Source organism: Balearica regulorum, chromosome 25 (assembly GCF_011004875.1).
Source record: "Balearica regulorum gibbericeps isolate bBalReg1 chromosome 25, bBalReg1.pri, whole genome shotgun sequence".
NCBI lineage: Eukaryota > Metazoa > Chordata > Aves > Gruiformes > Gruidae > Balearica > Balearica regulorum.
The window spans coordinates 3,739,288-3,759,305 of NC_046208.1; the positions used below are offsets into that span (position 1 = coordinate 3,739,288).

At 52.5% G+C, this 20,018-nt stretch overlaps 1 protein-coding gene across 26 annotated transcripts in view; it reads right to left on the reverse strand.

Moving 5' to 3' along the window:
- NFASC (neurofascin) overlaps positions 1–20,018 on the reverse strand; it is a 95,104-nt gene that overhangs the window by 64,436 nt on the left and 10,650 nt on the right. The window contains exon 1 of one of the 26 annotated variants that reach the window (XM_075775794.1): positions 14,212–14,307. The exons of the other annotated variants lie outside the window; for them this stretch is intronic. The gene's annotated coding sequence lies outside the window, so the exon portion shown is untranslated. Of the gene's footprint in view, positions 1–14,211; positions 14,308–20,018 lie in introns of those variants that run through there. 26 annotated transcript variants of the gene reach the window in all.

Sequence of the window (20,018 nt, forward strand, 5' to 3'; positions counted from 1 at the left end):
CGAGTCGTGACCAGCCGCACCCAGGCTCCAATTTCAGAAATATTTCAAAAACGCAGGAGGAAGGGGATAATTGCATTTGCTGCATTTTGCAGCGTTTGCGTGCAGACAGCGGTTACGCTTTCGGAAGGTAATTCATTCCCTTGTAGAGCTGCGTATCACTACCGAGAGCACGGATAACTCCAGGGACAGACTCCTAATCTATCACGGTCATATCTTGGCACTACATAAATGTGAATTAATTTATCATCCTGTCCTTTGGTAATGTAAGGAAATACTGTCATCCTATTACACAGAGGGACTCTAGTCCGGAGAGGTTAAGTGTTACCCCAAGGTCAGACAAAAGATACGGCATGAGTGGGAAATGAGCTGAGATCACCGGAGTACTCAGTTTAATCAGAAAATACCATTTAACCTTTACAAATCGGTCACAGTCAGGGGGGAAAAAAAAAAAAATAATAAAAAAGCATGAAACTTTCCATGGAAGACGACAACGTGGCTTTCGTCACCCGCAAGCCGGTGCCGTCCCCCCACGGCAGCTGGGAATTGGCCCCGCGACAGCTGATCCGCAGGCTGCCGGGGCCGCTCCGGGGACCCGCGGGGCACCGGGTCACACCGGCCCCGCTAATCAGCTTCCCACCCTCCCGGGGAGCCGCTTGTTTCCACATCTTTTCCTTTCATCAGCAAGAGGGAGAAGCGAGTAATGGGAAAAAAAAAAAAAACAAACCCAAACAATTCATGGGAGTTATCCTTGGTAGAAAACAAAGGGGCTCTGGAGCATCGTTTCTGCACGGGCTGCATCTTGGGCTGCCAGCGCACGGGGCACGATGGGACTTTTAAGGAACACGGGGTGGGTTACAGCTACGATGAAAAAACAATCATTTTAACTTGTGATTTTTGGGGGGAAAATACTTAACGACTCTTCTTACATTGCAACCTATTTGGAAAAATACACGGTCATTTACTTAATTCGGATGTTGCTTTGTTTAAGAGGGACAAGGAAGGGAACTGGTGTGAAAAATATGGATTAAAAATGAAAAAAAAAAAAAACAAAAAACAAACAGGTGGGAAAGTTTCTCAATGAGAAGGTTTAAGGGGCAGTTTTAGGGTGCGGGACACACTGATGACAGCTGTGCTGGCAGCCTGGTTTGGTGCTGCACGGGACCCTGTGAGCACTTCCCCCGGCAGCGGGGGATACTGGGGCTGCCCCGGGAGCTTCCCAATCCCCGTTTCTACACCAGAGCAGGAGTCCCAACAGCCAAACCCCAAAGCGGCTGTCGGGTGGTGCCCGTGAGGAACACTCTGGGCATCTCATCCAGTTCCTGATGGAACAGCACCCACGTGCAAACCCAACGGCGGTGCTGCCAAACCCCCGGCAGTCCCAGGAGAGGTGGAGACAACAGGGTACCCGTGTCCCCCCCCTCACGGCAAAGCTCCTTTCCAAGGCCGTCCATCCAGAGCTAACAGCAACGGGGACACCCAGCCCGTGAGCGGTTAATGTCTGCCCCCGCTCAGGGACGGCAGCATCTGGCCCCTGGTGATTAGCCAACTGCTAATTACGCCGGGCAACAGCTATAAACAGCAACTGCAGGACAGCTCGTGCACAATTGCTCTGGAAAAGCGAGGAGGAGCACACAGACCTGGGGGGTTGCAGCAGGCTGAGCCTCTCTAATAAAGATGATGGATGCAGCACCCTGAGAGGGGCAAGAATATTTACTTCTCTAATCGCCCGGGGCCAGGAGATGGTCTGGCTTGTATTCATTAAGGGCACCAACCCTCGCTCCCCGGCTTGTACGCTGGTCATAACCCACACCGGTGATGTGCTTTGAGACGCGCGGGGGGGTGGTTGTGGCGATGGGCAGAGCCACTTTGGGCAGAGCACCCCAGCGCTGACCTCCCACCGCCCGAGGAGCCTCCGGGCACGGGAGCGAGCCAGTGCTGATCCCCTTGCCCTGCACCACAGACCCGGCTCTGCAAGGCAGCCTGCAGCTCTCAACCCTGCAAGGAGCGTCAGGCACGACTTATCCCAGCAGCAGTTTCCTCCTGTGGCTGCTTCTCCTCCATGACAGTAAATACGGTGACCCAGGCAGGAGCTGCGGCTCGGTTCACGTCTCGAGACCGCAGCCAGGGTCCAATAGCTGTGAACTGGCCGAGCCTCCCAGACGCACGCTGCTGGCCGCAGTCAGTCCCCGTGGCCAGAGGAGACCGCAAGACGTGGCAGGGTACACACTGCCCGGGCAAGGTCCCCTCCCTCTGTGCTTTCATTCAATTAAAAAGCTGGAAATGTCAGCAAGACGTTGAGTCTGTATTTGGTCACACGGAGGTCCTGGGAGGAAAAAGGTCCCACGGGGTCCCAGGAGCTCAGAGAGCCACCCTGCCCCTGCCCAGCCTCTCCCCTTCCCATGCCAAGGGCTTTCCCAGCACCCACAGCATCTCTCCTACCCTCAAGTCATAACTGAACGGTGACTTAGTCAACTGTACCACCCAAGCCCCTCCTTGGTACACGGCCCACCAGCCGCCTGCGTGGTCCTGCACGTGGTGCCAGGCAGGACAAGCCGCCCACGCAGGGACACGATGCACCTTGTCACAGATGTGCACGCCCTGACACCACAAGAAGGGCTTTCCCTTTAATTGGAGGGAAAAGGTTGATGAAGGAAAAGGGCCTGACGCGCAGCGTTGGGGTGCCCAGGGGTTAAAAGGCCCTTGGCTGCTCCTACACCAGGAAGCCGCTTTGGTAACTCAATGGAGTATTTGTGCCTCTTGCTCACTTTACCGAGGTCCCGGTCCTTTGTGGTCACTAAAGAGCCTGGGGAAAAGCCAGTAACCCTTCCACTGCCCTCTAACTGCCTCCCAGGGACCCCCAGTGTCCTGATGAGTCCTTTGACTGGCAGGAAAGCTTCCTTCAGCCTCAGCAGGGTCCACACCACAGCCCAGAGTGGTCCCCAGCATCAGTGAGAGCTGCTGTGGCCCTGCCCAGAGCCAATGTCCTCAATAAGCCAGTTTTGGTGGCCAGAAGTGAACCTGGGGACAAGGATGAGCCAGGGGAGCAGCGTTGGAAGCATCCCTGGGCAAATGTGGTGGCAGAGGGACCTGGGAGAGTCCCGGTCCTGCCCACGCCTCTGCAAACACAGGCTGTTTATTCCACGGGCTTTCTTTTCAAAACAATTCACCCATATTTTTTATTTAGCAGATGGAAAAAGGAAACAATTGCATTAGTACAGACTACCCTTGATTTTATTAAGCTGAACTCTCCCTCCATCAGGAAAATGCAGCTATTTCCATAGCATAACCAGACGGAAGGCGAATACTTTGGCGTTTTAGGGTTGACACGTAAAAGGTGCCACTCGAGGGCAGCCGTCCTGAAGCCGTGCAGGCAGCAGGGCCGGGCTGGGGGCAGAGCTGGGCTCCTCCAGACCTGTGTGCAGTCGTGAGTGCCCTTCGGGATGCACCGAACGGGTGCAATTATTCAAGTGCTGAACATTCCCCACCGGAAATTATAGATGAAGGAAGACTTGAACACAAAAGCTTTGATTTTCATGGGGTGGTGTAAGCACAGAAGAGGAGCTGGGACAAGAGCTACCAGGAGGAGCAAGGAGGGTTTTGCCCCCAAGAACAGGAGGCAGAAACGGCACCGAGAGCTGCGACCAGCTCTGAGGAGCCAATGGGCAAATCCTTCTGCGCCTCCTCAGAGGGCTCAGGGAACAGAGCTGGACTGTGTGGCCACCCGCCCACGCAAGAATGCACCTTCCGAGAAGCTGGAAATGCCACGTTCCCAGTGGGAACACAACCCGGCACGGGCTGGCCGTGCCCGGCGGAGATGCCGAGGTCCGTGGGGACCCACCTGCCACAGCCCCGCGGGTGTTTCCCCGGGGTACACAGGCTCTGCTCCTCCTGTACAGTCTCCCCCCTCCTTTTGGCTGCTTTTGGCAATGCTCCCGCCCCAGCCCCACCAACCATCACAGGTCCCCAGACACCATCTCCCCCCAGTCTGTAACCGGATCAATCACACAGGTGTCCCCGACAAGGCAGGAACACGCCTGCTGCTGATTAATCCCCTAAGTGAGCTGTATTTACAGACACCGGCTCTTCCCCGGAGCCTGGCCGAGGGCCCTCAAGCTCTTGTATCACCTTACAGCTCATCACGATGTGCGGGCAGCTGCCAGACACCGTATCCTCCATCCATCACCCTTAGAGCAGGCAGCGGGGAGCACGGCTCTCCAGGACCACATCCTTACGCTGGGTATCAGCCCAAATCCAGAGATAAGTCACCCAAGAAGAGTCACTGGAGGTAATTAAGCTGTTCTGCTCTTCCCAGACAGAGTCTTGGAGCACATCTGGTTCCCATGTTCTGCAAAACGCCTTTGACATTTAGTTTCAAACCCCAGGCGCTTCGACAGCGGTGACAGAGCAACGCAGCAGCAAATCTGACATTTCATCCCTGAGCCATCTGATGTACCGTCTTTAGACGGGACTGCAGCACACGACAGTTTGGAGAAATGGGAGAGGATCGAGAAATATAGAGCAATTCTTGAAAACCTTATATAAACACGCAAACAACAAGGCTATCTGGAAGTCTGCCTCTCTCAGTAGTGCTGGATTTGCTTTTGCAAAAATGCTGTGTAACGGGTTTTCCTTGCCCTGTGCACACTTAGATCTTAATTACATGCAGGGAATCAGAGGAAGGAGATCATTACCTCTCCTCTACACTCCCTTAACAAGTCACATTACTACAGTATAATTGACCTTATGTCTGGGAAATCTGATTTTCCATGACTGCCCACCTGCCATAGCTTCACAAATCTTCACAAAACCCCAATCTTTTACTGGACTATTCATCAGTCATAAAGTGTGTCTTGTAATGCTTTTCCAAAAAGGGCAAATAAAGTATCACAAATTCACATTTTCAGCCAGTTTTCCCTGCGCTGCCTGACATTCAGTTGGTCGCTGCCAGTAACTCCTCAACCCATTGCCCCATTTCAAATCCAGCTGGGGAACCATTTGCCTCTGCTAGAGACATTCAATTCCTCCAAATTTAGTGAAAATGGCTTGGCAGGGTGCTTTCATCTTATGGGGAGACTTTGATGCACAGACTTTTAGTTATGCAGTTAAAATCAAGGCAACCCCACTGCATCCCCCGGCATGCCTCCACCACCCCGACCTGGGCAGGCTGGGCACCTTCATTCCACCCTTCCTCCCTCAGACCCCACCACCACCATTTTAAAATAGTTTATTTCTCAACAGAAGCATTTGCTGACCCAAACTTAACGGCCTACGTGTCTCCCACCACCTGCCTGTGACGTTTTGGTGGCCCCTGTTCTTACTGCCCGTCCTCAGACGCGAAATATTGACAGCCTTTAACGACAGACAGCGCGTTTCAGCCTGGCATCGCAGAGATGCTGTGAAATCACACGTTATTTATTACCCTGAGCTCAGAACTAGAAGGGAAACACCATTCTCTGGTATTTCTCAGCAATGCCTTCACAAGTTTGCCAGCACGTTTTCACGTTACTCTACATAAAATTCTCACCCCTTGCAACACGGTCATTAATATTGCCGGCACAGTCACTCCATCTGTCTTTTGAGCCCCCTCCAAAACAGTAATAAGTTAATTGGTAGGAGCATTTGGCTTCTACATAACGCAGTTGGCACAAAAACAGCTTTTAACCTTCAGGACTGAGTACAGGATGCAGGATAGGGATTACTCGTTCACTGTGCTTAAAAAAAAATAAAAAAATAAAAGGGATATGAATGCATATTGAAAGACCAGGCTGGGCTTAGTAGTTCTTCTAAGGGATTCAAACTGACTGCAAGGGTGGCAAGGCTGAGCCCGGCGCTGGGCACAGCATCCTCCCGTGGAGCTTCTCCCGCAGGCTTTGCTGGAGAGGAGCTGCTCCATGCACCGCTGCTCCCCAGCAGCCCTGCGGATCTGCTGCCACCGGCACCAGGCGTGACGCCCACGCCGAGCCGGCAGCGTTTCTGGCACTAGCTGTGAAAATGGGAAGGCAAAAAGCAACCGGTTCATGCCCTGAGAAGGTGCAGATGGGCACAGGAACAGTGTAGGTGTCAGCAATAAGTGATATATAATAGGAGAAAAAAAAAAACAACCAGCTGCAAGACTAACCTCTGCTTTGCGATCTCCTGCTGTGCAAGATCAATCCTGAGGCTGCAAGCAGTATTTAGGGGAGGTCAGCTTGAGCCAGGGGATGCGTGAGCTAAGGACCATTATCATCCCCAACACCCCACAGGCTGGAAGATACGAAACCCACGTCCTACAAGCCCTTGCAAATACGTATCTCTCGCTGACAGGGACTACAAGCAGGGGAAAACTCCACAAGATAAATAATGGAGTTTAAAGACAAGCAGAGAACAAAGGAAAACTTCAATGTTCAACTTCTCCACTGTCTCTCATCTCAAATTCACCCAGCTGAGCTCTCCGTCATGGAGGTGAACTGCTGCAAATGTTAAATGCAAGATACCTTTGTAAAGCTATTAAAATACTGTAGCTAACAAGAACCAAGGGGTAACGAGAAGGGTTTGGGAACCGAGGGCTGAATCAGCAATTTTCTTGAGTTCTGTGTACCAGAGTTTGAACTGCCCTTGGTTTTCTAGTAAAATACTTCAATGCTTTTTCCCCCCAACAGTACTGGAGGGGAGGAGGAGGGATCAGAGTAAGACCCGAGATCACCTCTGGCAGGAGCCGTGGAGGGAGCGTCAGGGCGGCTGGTGCTCAGCACCGCTCAGCCGGAGCATCCTGACCACTTCCCGTCCCCGGCACCCTGGCCACGCTCCAGCCGGGCAGGCTGCCTGTGCTGCCTGCACTGCTGCCTGAATAGGGCTCGGGAGGAACCAGCGCTCAGCCAGGCACCGGGCATGACCGGTCCCAGGGCTTTTCAGAAAAAAAAACAAAAAAAAAAAACCCCAAAAAACCTGTTCCCAAGCTCCTTTCCTTGACTTCCCCCAGGACAGAATATAACATAGAAATGCAGAGCATGTTCCACCTTGGCTAAAGTGATATGGAAAATAGTAAATGTTTTTCACGTGGTTTTTGAAAGAGTCTCTTTCCCTTTTTTTTCTAGCACAAACTGCTGACATTTTCCAAGCAACATTATCCTTACACTGAAGGAACTATGCGAGCTTGGGTTTTCTGTAGTGGCTTTAAGAGTGGAACAGAATCCAAAGGAAAGCTACACACTAACTTTGATTTTAAAAATGGAGTAAATTGAAGTTTCTTGACCAAAATGCCCAGAGCACCATGTGGAGCTGGATCACTGTAAAAGGAAAAAAAATTAAAAAATGCAATACACCGATTCCAAATTTGCCAATATTCAGTGTGGTGCTGACTGCAATGTCCCCAGCCTGCAGTTCTTGCTCGCCCTCAAGAGCCAGTACCACGGTGAACGCACCGGTACCGCTGCTTGTGGCTGCGGGCTTGAAGGTGAAAGCTGGTTTCTTCCACGCTACCACAGAGTTACGCGCTCAAATCCCACTGAGAGTTAACGGCGCTGAAGAGCCTAACCCATTTAGACATTTCCCCACTTTAAGACTTTGTTAGAAATGTTGATAAGGCAAGCGTACACTTATAAGATAGCTACATTAAAAAATCATCTCTCCCCAGAGATATTTTCACAGCTCATTTATTAAACCCCCTCCAAGAACAGAGGGGAAAAGCCAGCTTCAATTGTTTTTAAGCTATAATAAGTGATGAGAGAGTTCAGTTTTGCCTTCCAGCCTCGCTGCTAGTTTCACTCCTAACAAGCTGCACTTCAAGGCAACGCACTTATCACACGAGTAGCTTTATTTCAAACCCAGCGTGAACAAAGGGAGAGCTAGCCACAAGTCTGATCATTTCTGGGCTGATCCTGTATCCCCCCAGCTGCATCTTTATATCCCATTCAACCAGAGTCTGGGCTCAAGAGTTCCGCTTTAATTTAAGGATGGGATTTTCACGCTCGTTTGCGGACAAGCCCATGCTCGGTACTACAAAATGGTAAAGCAACACCGTCCCCGTCAGAAGGTACCAAGGGCCTTCTGTTAATGAGCTCTGGCTTGGTCCCAAGCAGGGTCACTTGGGTTTTTTCTTGCCTGAATTTATCTATAAAGGCAGCAACAGCATTTTCCAGAGGAAAATGGATTTTGTCAGAGGAAGAGCATTGCTGCCTGGCTGCAGGAGGAGGTGGGCAGCTGCAAAGGCAACTGCTACCCAGAGAGCAGGCAGGGCTGGGAAGGCAGCTCCTGGGTGTTCATCACCATCTGAGAAGGAAATGCAGTTGTAAAAACTGAACTGAAACTTTACTGTAACCAATGGGGACAGAGGAATTGGTTCTATACTGTTTCGGACATGGGAAGATGCCCAAACCCTATCTACTCCCCTGAACTCGCTCTCATGTGTCGAGTGCTTCCAGAAGTGAACTCGGGAAATCACAAGCCTGTCAGAACCAAGCTCACTGAAGCAGCTTGATAAAGCCATAAATTTTCTTTGCTGCTCATAAACCACTCTTTTTTACGACCTTACAATTACAAACAGCTGTTTATTTTGCTAGTTAGCCCTTTTAAAGAGTTCTTTCCAATGCATAATGAAAAGTGTCAGGCATTTTCCAGGAATTTTCAGAGCAGAGAAAGTTTGGCACACTATTATTTGAGAACCACTGAAAGGGTGCAATTAGCTTAAGAACAAGCATCTATTCTGGGTGGCAACCTCGGGATCCTTCCCCTGGCATCCAAACAGGCACCATGTGACAAGCGGATGCCAAGCCATGAGCCTCCCTCCAGCTCAGGCATGCATACAATTCCCATAATATCTGCCTCCCAGCCTCGCTCATAGCTCAGAAAGCTGGTCAAAACCTGCAGGCATCTGTAACCCTTTGTATGCTTTGCAGCAGCTGAGGAAGCTGCAGAGTTTCAGGGAACACCGAGCAAACCCAACGCCACAGCCCCCCCCACGCAAGGTGCAGCCGGACCCCCCCGCCCGGTGCTCACCTCTCCTGCCCACAGGCTTTTCTGCAGCTGTGAGAAGAGGGTTAAACTCCAGCGGCATTAAATCAAGTCAGCCCCTCATCCACCCCTATCTAACACGGTTTCCGTCCGCAAAAATCTCAAGGAATTGCAGGGAGGTGAGCTTTGAGTTTTGGAGAAATGACGATTTCCATGAAGGAGGAATGAAAGCTGCAGGATCGAACCCTGCCCGAGCGCACACGGGCAGGCACGGAAACTGTTTAGGCTTTAGAGTGTCACTGAATCACACGCCAAGATCAGAGGAGGGTGGTTCGGAGCAGCAGACACCCTTGCAGGACGTCAGACCCCTTTCTGGGGGGTCACAAGCCCCCAGCGCTCTCCCCAGGGACTCGCATCCCCCGGGAGCGCAGCACTTGTGCGTGGCCATAGCAACCCGCGTTCATGCGCAGAAACACCCGTCGGAGTGAAAACGGGGGGGAATTCGCTCCCCAGCTCAAAAATTATTCATGAGAAATTAGAGAGAGCTACGACAAGCCCTCTGAAGCGTACTCCCCCCCAGCCCTGCCTGGGAGCAGGCAGGCAGAGGACCTTCCTCTCCATTCCCCTGGGCAAAAGGCTGTTAATTTAATATTAAAAAAAGGAGAAGAGGCCTTTCTTGCAATGTCAGTTCTGAAGCACCAGTTTGAGTGCCTTTTTTTGTTGTTGTTGCTCTTAATTAGAAGAAAAACCTTTTTGAAGGGAGTGTCTGAGCAGCTGGCAGAGAGGCCGGTCACCCCATCGCTGCTTTCAGACCCCTTCTCCTCCTCCTCTAGCTCAGCTCCCATTGCAGCCTAAGCCAGCAGGAGTTGCTCACATCAGAGATTTCTGACCCCGTTTGGATTTTTTTTTTTTTTTTTTTTTTTTTTAAACTCTAAATGCCAAACCTGATCTTGCACCAAAAGGTAACTTGAGGCTGCAGACAGACTCGCAGGGATGCGGCAATGCCACAGGGAGGGATGCAGCCCTGAGCCGTCCCTTTCCCCATCCCTCTGCCCCCAGACACCCACAGCCTTTTGCTCACTTATTTTCATCTGAGCCCTTTCCTGCACCCACGTGCAGTCAAGCCAGCGAGGGGCAGAGAAATCCCATTACTTACTGCAGTAAACAAACTGATATGGAAAAGAAAATAAAATACCCAGGATACATAAGAAATTGATTCAATTAAAGGACCACGACCTGCCCCACTTACACCGATGGTTGAGAAACCAGAAACCTCCTGACCATTCCCACCCCACCAGGGCTCAATAAGCATTTCCCACTGGGGTGCGCAGCTGGGGGACCGCTTCTCCCCTTCCCTCCGGAGCGGGCAGAGGGTTTGCTCGAGCCGTGGCAGGAGGAGTGTGTGTGCAGGGAGGCCAGCACTGCTCAGGGTCCCCGCTGCACCCCCGGGAGTTTATTACCCATCCAACAGCCTCACTTCAGCCGTTTTATGCCAATTATTTTCTGTACAGTTTTACGCAAATTATTCCTACAGAGAGAGATGCGTGGAAACGTATTTGCCGCACTCCGAGTGCCGGCAGCACAATCAGCTCGTCACGTCAGCCTCTGGACACGCCTGGTCCCACTCCATTTGGGGATGCCAATACCATCCTGCCGGGTCACTGCTGGGGTGCAGGCGAGCTTGCCACCCTTTACACCCTTTTCGCCACCCTTTACACCCTTTTCGCCACCCTTTACACCCTTTTCGCCACCCTTTACACCCTTTTCGCCAGTTCCCAGCAAACCGGCTGCTAGATATTACACGGCGACTAGTGGCTCTTGTTGCATCTCCACCACTGCAGCCCAGCCCGGAGCCCCGGGGGGATAATTTTGACTTCTCAACGCTGGGAATGTACCGCGCAATTATGGGTATGGAAGGAAAGATGCCAGGGCAACGGGAGGAGGAACACAAAAGGCAGCAAAACTGAGCTTATCCAGAGACTTCCGTTTCTGCTTTCCCAAATTCAGATGCTTCACAGGCAAGAGAGAGGCTGAGACTTGAGCCATGTGCAGGGGAGACCGACCTGCGGGCAGTTCTGGGTCCGTGAGAGAGAGCCCCTCCTGACAGATGTCTGATGGAGCACATTCTGGAAACAAACCAGCAACACACGCACAGTTGTTGCTATCAGGGCTTTTAGGATGGGTTTCCCAGACAATCTTTCAAGAGGTTTTCATTTTAATCAGATCAAATTACAGCAACAGACAGGTACAACTGATGTATGTAACTCGACGCAGCATCTCCAGAGCAACACAGCTGCAGTTACACCCAAACCATCTGGCCGTGTGGCCCGTGTCAAAACCTGGAGCAGCTCAGAGAGCAGCTTTCCTCCCCGCAGCGCGAGCAGGGCTGGAGGGAAAGGCTGAATCTGTGTGCTGGGATGTGCTGACCGTTGCTGGGGGCAATGAAGATGCAATATCCTCCTTGTACCGCACAGCTCACAAGTCCTCCTGGATAGATGGAGGGGAGCAGGGAGGCAGATTTCCAGGTCACCAGCTCGTACGTGCCTTTTGCAGTCCTCCAAAGCACAAAGCCAGCCCAGCGGGCTGCACTCTCCTCCGTGCACGGAGCTTTCTAGGGCCTCAAGAGCCAAAGCATCTCAGTGCAAGGAGGGCTTGGGCAAAGCAGAACAGACAATGCCTGCCATTAAATAGTAATGAATAGTGATGAAAATGCCCAGCACAGGTTGTGGGAGGAAGACGACACTAATCACCTCCCTAAGGAGTTCACCTCCATCATCTCCATCTCACGCCCAGAGGCCGCAGGCTGCTTTAACCTGGGGGCTGCCCGCAGCACAGGGGTGCACAGGCAGACCCCCTCCTGGTACAGGGTCTGCTCCCACTACTCGATGTCTGTCCTGGGGGATGCATCTATAGGTGCTCTGGAATAACCTCCTTCCCACACCAGCTTGGATCCAAACAAACCCACAGCACAGGGCAAGGGAGCAGGAGGCTACAATCAGCTTACACCCAGATTACTGCAGAGCCACCAACTCCTTTTGCAAGAAAAAGCTTATTAGTAACCCAAGAAGTCAGGATAGCACTTTTACATCTTGCCCTAAAGCTCTCTGGATTAAAAGAGAAGCATCCTAATTAAATCAAAAGGTACATATGTGTTTGATGAACGCTGGTATTTATGCCACCGCCTTCCTCCCCCCCGCAGAGGAACGGGCTGTTTCAGGCGCAGCGGCAGCTTTATTCAGCTCCATCTCGGTGAGGAGCAGCCCCGAGAGCAGGAATTAAGGGGTTAGATGTACACGTCATCCCTGCCTGACTTGGAAAAGAACGCAAAGCAAGAAAGTCAAAAGACACACTCCGCTAACAGAGATCAAAACCCAATTAACTTGCCCCAGGCAGCATCCACAGCAAAACGAGGCGATGGAAGAGCAGAGGGGGGTCTGGGTGCTGGCAGCCCTTCTCGGCACACCGCACCGCGGCAGGACAGACACAGACGGAGCTGCCGGCAGGTCTCACCCCCAAGGTGACCCACGCCGAGCCCTTGGGAGGCCCTCGGGACACGGCGGTCAGCCCTCAAGCAGCACACAGTAGCAGACTTTCCTGCCCATCCTACTGCAAACATCTCGACATCCGAGGCTTTTACAGAAAATCCCCTGTACCACCACCTCCTCACAAGTTCCTCCAAAGGCAGAGAGCCGCCTACCTTTGCCTTTCCCACTTAAGACATGGGGTTTCCCCTCCAGAGCTCGGGTTAAGGTTCTCCATCTCCTCTACCCCAAACACAAAGTGCTGAGCCCCTCGCAGAGCTACGAGCCCCACGGCTGGGCCAGCACCCCCCAGCCCCGGCAAGGACCTGCCCTGCCCTGAGACAAGCCCAGAAGTCGCTGTGCTGCTGCCCAAGCCCCTTTCCCCATCCTCCCCGTGTCCCCCCTCGACACAGCGCTGGGTTATCTCCAGTCCACCCATCCCCACGGGCCGGTGAAGGGGTGAAGACACAATAGCCATTATTAACAACTCTGACTTTCTTCTCCCTTCCCTCCCTGCTCTCGCTGCCTTTTCCTTCATGAATAATGCAGGAGCTGTGGTGCAGGACACTGCCCACTCTGTCCCCCGCCAGTCCCCGAGCCAGCGGGGAGCGGGTCCGAGTGCCAGCCAGGGCCTGTCCCCGTGTCCTGGGCGCCAGCGCCGCCGGTACGACAGGGTTTTGTCGTCAGCTTCCTTTTGTTCCAGTCCCGCTGGCAGCGGCATCCGCGGCGGTGAGACGGACCCGCACATCCTGCAGCAAAGCTGCCGAGGAGGCAGAGCGGAGATCTCACCGACACCGGAGCCAGCCCATGGATGGACACTTCTAGGCCAGGGATTTCTGAGTATTTCACCTGTGTTTCAGCAGAAATTTTCCCCCCTCTCCAGCAGCAGCATCTCCATTTTACAGCTATGGAAACTGAGGCAATAAAGGTGCAGGAGGGTGAGGAGAGTCGCAGGGAGCCTCAGCTTCTCCCACGCTCACTTGAGCGACTCTCAGATCGCTCACGTACTGACTCTGCAAGTGCAAGACAGTGATTTAATTAAAGCTCCCTTCCCCTCTGCCCTGTAGCCACAGCACCAAGCACAGGCTCTGCTAAGAATGTTATTTATTGCAAGGTACAAGATGAAGCCTAAGAAGCCCGAACCCCTCCAGCTCAAGCAGGAGAAGCCGAGGAGGAGGCTGGCCCACATTTGAGAGGACACACTTTGGATATCACAGGCTTTTTTGCCCTTCTACCAGCTGGAGTGGAAAAAGAAAATTAAAATTCACTTTGAACTCCCAGATCCTGCTCTTGCAAAGGAAAAAAAGCAGGAAACACGCTGCAGAACCAAGCTCCAAACACCTCCTGCAAAACCCCTCCTGCTCCCAAACACAAACTCTCCTTGAGACTCTGTGCCCGGTGCAAGGTGTCCTGCCTCAATCTGCTGCGTGCCGGGAGCGCGTGGCGTTCCCCTCACCAAACACCCACCGGACCGTGATGCATCCATCCATCCCCTTCCACCACAACCATCTAACGACACGCGAGCAAGGCTCAAACGCAGTGGAGCACAAGCAAAAAGAGCAAAGCAGCTGCCTCCTCCCAAACCCTCTTGGCTCCAGCCGTTCTGCTGAATCACTTACTGCATTGCCGGCACCGCTGGTGGGACCCGCACCCAGCCCTGCGAGGCTCACGCCCGAGACGCGGCGCCCAGCAGCATCAGCTGCGGATTTAACTCCTGGAGCATCGCAGCACACCGAAGGAATTCAGAGCCAAGGATAATTACCTCCCAGCAGGTTTCAGCAGAGCCCGAACTGTCCTGCCCTGCGTATAATTAATTAACTGCATCCCTAACGGTTAAATGCTTTTCTGCCAACCAGACTGCAGCTCCCGGGAAAGCAGCACCCTCCCCATGAGGGTGGCTGCCGGGGTGCACTGGTACCCGGGCACGGCTGCGAAGCGGGGTGACTCCCAGCGCGGGGGAAGAGGCAGACGCGTCTCAGCTCGTTCCCACGCGCCGGCAGCGTGGGCTGAGCAGTCAGACGTGAACAGGTTTTCCTCGTCGTGTCCCCCACGGTGCAGACGAGATGACTCAGAGCAGAGGGGAGGGCAAGGCAGGGTAGAAGAGAGGGTGAGGAAAAGGGCAGAGGGTGGGCAGGAGGAAGGCAGAGAGCGGGCAGGAGGGAGCGAAGATGCCAGCAGGATCCTGGAGCCGGAGAGCACGCGATCGTTTGCAGCTCTGCAAAGCCAAAGGCTGCAGCAAACTCTGCACCAAGTGGGCATTAGTTCCCACACAGATCCTGAGTCCTCATTGCAGGGCACTCCTCCTCCTCCCAGTAACACCAGTATGGATGCATCGGCCCCCCCCGTCATCACCCAGGGCCTTTAACAGCACCGTGCTTGCAGGAAGGGAGAGCTCGCTGGCGCGGCACGGGCTGCGGCACCCCCAAAGCTCTCGGAAGGCAGCGAGATGGGGCAGGCAGGACAGCCTGCGCGAGGACAGAGGGACACGGGGGATTTTCCCTCTTGAACAGAGCTACAGGAATGAACTGTTCCTCCCAAAAACGCTTCCCTGGTCCAAAACCAGCTTATCCCAGAGCTGCTCCGGGGCTGAGACCTCCTCGGGGTCCTGGGTCACTCAGCCTTCCCCTCCAGGTGACTCAACAATTTCTGATCCTCGAGAAGGACTGAAGTGATTCTGCATTCCAGCTCTGATGTGAAAAACATCCCCAAATCTGAATCTCAGACCCTCTTCAGGCTCACTCGCCCTCGTGGTACATCCTGTGCTTTACTATTTTCCCGGTAGCAAGACACGGCTTTTAAAGAGCCAACCACAAAACGTGGAAGAGAGGTGATTTAATTAGAAAACGGGCACAGTCTGCATATGTATCCCAGTTCCACTGGTAATTAGGAAACAGATGGGGGAAGGAGAGGAGAGAGGAACCTTTGTTAGGTTAATTGTTTGAAGTCACTAAATGAAATATAGGTGGCCTGATTTCTCTGGAGGATCATACACAAACTTAAGGATAGACTTTTGCAGAGAATACAGGAGGGAGTTTCCCAGTGAAGGACAGCAGAAGATTATGACTAATCAGGCAAGAACAGAAGTGATAAACCCAAGGAAAAAACAAAGCTCCTCTTTGTAGCTTCAAATGAGGAATTGAACCAATCTGATCCACAACTTCATTACCATCTTATTAAAATGCTATTGCCATCTTCCTGATTAAACGGGTGCGAGCAGAGAAGTCTTTGTGGTCCTGGCTGCCCTCCAGGGAGGGGATGCTTCGGTGCAGAGGGGTCTAAGCCCTGGGGACAGTTCGGGTGACACCTTTTTGAGCAAGCACTTCAATCCTCCTGCTTCCCAAGGTGCCCTCCAAGGACGCACCTTCCTCCCAGCTCAGATGTACCCAGAACCTGATATTTCGGAGCAAACGCAGCAACATCTCCCTCGTCTCTGGCTCCTGTCTCCCAAGCGTTTGGTGTTAACGCTCGCTGGATGTTGTTTGCCAAGGGGTACGTTCTTATCTCCACCACCAAGAGCACACAATTCCCCACAACAGTGCTGCAAAACGTACCCTTTTGTAGCAATTACCGTGCTAATAACTTTAAGCCTCAAACAACTGATCAGAAGGTTATTTATGACAGCTAATTTAATCACAAGCACAATGCACCTCAGTCTCCATAAACCCCCCCCAAATCCTTTCTCCCCCCACGAAAGGGCATTATAACCACCACAAACCGATTTCAGTTTGACTCTGCTGTCTGTATTTCTCATTAACTCAGAGTAGCTGCCGAGATAATTAAAGAGTCAGCCTTGCTGATCCGGATTATTGCCCAACGGGTGAGCCAGCAAGCCCAAACAGATTTCAAACCACTAGGAAATCAGAGTGGGGCTGGAAGGGAGAAGGATAAGGAGTCCAATGCCATGGGACAGTGAGAGCAGGACCAAGCCTTGGGATTCGAAACCATAAGCCACATTCCTACCAATTGATTAATTACTTCTGTTTTCCTCTGCATTCAGGCAATGCTTTCCAGCTATCTGGTGAAATTAAAACATGATCCAGCCTCTTGAAGAATAAACATTAAAGAGATATAAGTAAGATCCGAGTTTAAAAACTGAATTCCTTCTAATCTGCAAAGACTGCCTAATGCAGATCCTCAGCTGAACCATCACGATACTGGACAGACTAAAGGTGATGCTTGAGAAACGGTGACCAGAGCTGTGGAACCCAGCATTGGTCCCCCCCGTGCCGAGCAGCCGCTGGGGTGGCTCCGCAGCTGCTGCAAAAGGCTGGCTACGACGGCCCGTTCCCCGCTGCCAGCCGTGCCGCTCGCCCCAGACCCGCCACATCTCACACTACCTGAAGGGCTTCTCATTGCAGAGCTGGTCCTCCTGCAAGCATGTCAGACTTAACAGCACCCAGAAATCTTGCCAGGTGCCCCGAATTGCTACGTCTGGTCTTGCCAGCCTGGTGAGGACACAGCATCTTAATTTCCCCATGCAGGAGCGGAGCGGGTTTGGCTCCGTCTGCGTCTCTCTACAGGGCTGCGACTGCCGGAGGCTGCAGTATCCGCGTGGCATCTCCTAGTGATGCCCCAGGACGTTACCCCAACCCCAGAGAGCGAGCACCAAACCTTTGCTGATAATCCTCGATCCTGACCTTTACAACACAGCGTACTCCCAGGAGACAAACTGATGCATGGCACACGTTAGCACCATCATCCTCACGGTACAAAAGCAGCCTGAGAAATCTGCTCTCCGCACGACTCCAGACAGCAGCAGGACACTGCCAGCGCTGCAGTCTGAAAAATTTCCCATCGTAGTGGATGCCGTCTGCTTAGTGATGGACAGGCCAGACAGCGCGTTACAGAGGTGCGGAGGAAGAGATGCAAAGCCTGGCAGGAGGCGACGGCCTCAGTCGTGCCACAGAAAGCAGCAGCAGGTGGTCCGAAGCAGAGCTGGTTGCCAGCAAAAATTCATCCCTGCTTGAAGATGAGTGAAGTCACTGGGGATTAACGCAGTGCAATATCTCTATTGCTTCAAGTTGGGGACAGCACAAGCTGCAGACTTGGGAGACAGGGAATAGTGAGGATGAATAAAGGCTCCCGGGGAAGAGGAGCCACGTTCTCTTTTCAGGACCCTTGAAACCCCCTGGATTGCTTACAGGCTTACACCGAGCAAGAAAAGCCCACTGGACCTGGTGGTTCTTTTCCCCCCGAGAAGGCCAAAGAGGCTTTTGGAACTGGTCACGTTTCAGGGACAATGAGCTGCTGGGGAGGGCGTGAGGGTTTTCACGGGGTGGGGGCCCACAACTCAGTGGTGATGGCAGGGAAAATCCCGAGCTCCTTTTGCACCTCGGGCTTGGTGCTTTATCAGGGACTAAACGTGCCCAGGGCAGCAGCTGGGAAACAACTCTAACTTAGCATAAAGCTATTTCATAAACAAGATGCACTTCTTGTTCCTGGAAATGGCAGCGTGCGAGAGCGAACCTAGCGCTGCCTTCTGCTGGGTTAGCTCTGCAAACCTCCTGCATTGTCACGCAGAATGAGTTTGCCAATCCTGCAAAGCTTCTGGCCAGAATAAACTGACCATATTCGTCTTCTGCCTTTGTCCTGAAGGAAACTGCTGAGGAAAAGCAGTTGGTTTCTTCTAGGATTTTTACCTGGTGCGGTTTCTGAGTATTGCTGTCCTGTTTGCTGCCCCTCTTTACGGGGGGCAGCCAGGGCTTCAGACGAGCTGTTGTCCGTGTTGCTGTCATGCAGGATCGCTTCTCTTCCTCTTGCAAAGTCACAGGCTGCTGTAACTCAGCGATAAGTCTGAGGAAGGGGCAGGACTATAGTGTGAAATCCAGGAATTCCCATCTTACCCATGTCTAGAGGCAAATCACCTCCTCTCCTGCCTCAGCTCCTCTCCAGGAGGAAGATGCCTTTCATCTGCCTGATTAACACTGGAGGCTGTATTCTAAAAACCCTCCAGAAGTCCCAATTAACAGTTTAGTGCATCTTTAACTTGCTCTTGAAACATTGCTCCTCTGCTACCAGAATCCCAGCTGTAACTATATTCTCATTTCAATGATCTTTTCTAGCTTAGAAACTCATCACCCCAAAACCTCCGACCACATTCTCCCCCCCCACCTCGCCCCGGCTCCCATCCAGATGCTCAGCCACAGGGCAGGACCCTCTTGGTCCTTTGCACCCAAAAGGCACCCGAGAAGAGGGGTTTGGCCACTGGCCACAGCCCGGATGAGCACAGAGGTGCCAAGGATGCGGTCAGAGCAGCAGGACGAAGCCCACACTGTCGTACCAGGAGGACTCAGGTCCATGCCGCTCCATCCGGCAGCACTGGTCCCTGCTGCTCCCTCCCTCCATGGGAGCCACGGCTGCCGGCACGGGGCTATAATTAGCCACGATCACATGCTGATGGCAACCCAACTCCAAAAGCCTTCCTTTCGCCCTCTAGAGCCCCATGCTGAAGATGACTATGGATTTGTCACAGATTGCAATTCAGAAATAGCAAGACGGTGGCACACATCGCTCCAAGCGGCACGGGGTCCCTCGGCACCAGCACAATTAGGATTTTAGTCAGGTGTCAGATTCACTTGCCCGAGACCAGGACCGTGTTTATCTCCAAGGCACGTCCCCCTCCGCAGCCTCTCCCACCGCAGGCTCGCAGGGAAGGGCGCGCTGCAGCCCGGGCTGAACCCAAACCATCGCACCAACCCCACGTGGCATCTGGCCAACGCTGCCCACCCCATCGCGGGAGGTAATTGTGCTGCAGGGCTCCATCTGCCTTCCCACGTCTCAGCATCTGTTCGGAATCAATACCAGGAGCATCGCCAGCGCGGCTCAACAAACCCCTTTTTACCGGACAATAGGCAGCATCAGGCAGAAACTGCATTTCCATTGTAGAGAAGCATTTTTTTTTTGCTTTCTGGCATGTAACCTCCATGGCTGAGCACCTACTGCATCCCCGCTGCTTGCCTGCACTATCTTATTTTGCAAGAGCCCCTTCTGATTGAGAACCAGGATTTATGGCAAATTGACGGACATATGTTGACTTGAACCAGGCAAAGGCAGTGATGTAATGCGTTCAACAGCCCACAGAATGAATGTTTAGTGCTCACCCAGGGCCTCAATGTTTCTTGACATGAAAAGAAAATACATACCAGTCCCTGCAACACAGATAATACTCCTTACCCACCTATGGGGAAACTGAGGCAGGGTATCTAAATGACTGATTCAGGGTCACAGCCTCCTGGTAGCAGAGCTGGGATTAGAATAAGGATTTTTGCCCTATATTGGATTAGAATAAGGATTTTTGCCCTGTATTTTCTACAACCTTTTGGCTGCGTTTTAGGGAACAATCATGCAATAACAGAGGATGGAACTGAGCCTTGAAATGTAGAGAAAGCAAAACAAAAACTTTCAAAAATTCTCTTTTCAGTTGTTTTGTCTTCAAGACTGTGATCACAAGAAGGTTAAACCAGGTGCCGGCGGTTGGCTTAGCACTCTCAGCATGCAGCCCCATCACTCTGCACAGGGCTGCTCCATCAGCAGGACTCCTGAAGGCAAAATCCTCCCCTACACCGAGCC